The following is a 781-nucleotide window of genomic DNA, read 5'->3' on the forward strand; positions in this document are numbered from 1 at the left end:
AGCAATCCTCAGAGGCGCCTGAAAAGAAGATGGCCTCGTGACTTTATATTGTAAAATGTTTTTAGAGTTCTACTACTGGGTAGTTTCTCTACATGCTGTATAATATCATTATCAGTATGCCATTATGATCAAATTTACTTGTATTTTTTATACAGTTGTAAATATCAATAAATAAATAAAAAAAATTTTTTTTTTTTTTTACTTATGTATCCAATCAAGTATTTCTCTTAACCAACTTTTTATTATATTTTCCTTTAAATCTATGTATTAGCTTTGTTTTGGTGAAATGTATTTATTTTTTTGTTTTACTGTTAACTGATCTACTGCTGTGACTAGTATTTCTCTGGTTTGATCTCACATCGCTGTCTAATAGTGAATTTGTTTAGCGGGTCACTGGGGAGTATCTCAGAGGGGAAACTCCGGAGAGTGAATTTGTTGATCAAATGAAATAAAAATTGTGAAATAGAATGGGCAAGAAGGGGAAAGAACAAAAGGAAAAAATTGAAATATTTGTGTTTAGGCTGTAGACTAGTATTGATTGTAAAAGAAAACTGTGAGACTAAAAAAACTGTTTTCTATTTCATTATATTATATCATATAAAAATATGTAATTTATATATGTCCGATGATATATTGATCAGTATGCTGTGTAATGTAGCACAACCCGATGTATTTGACCAGCATGAATGAATACAGCAGCATTTCTCTCCTCCGTTGTGGTAATATTTCTCGTACCAGTTTTGAACTTTACTGTAATTTCCAAATAAGATTAACTAACTCT

This window comes from Halyomorpha halys, unplaced genomic scaffold (genome assembly GCF_000696795.3).
Source record: "Halyomorpha halys isolate HHAL.00 unplaced genomic scaffold, Hhal_1.1 Scaffold1161.1, whole genome shotgun sequence".
NCBI lineage: Eukaryota > Metazoa > Arthropoda > Insecta > Hemiptera > Pentatomidae > Halyomorpha > Halyomorpha halys.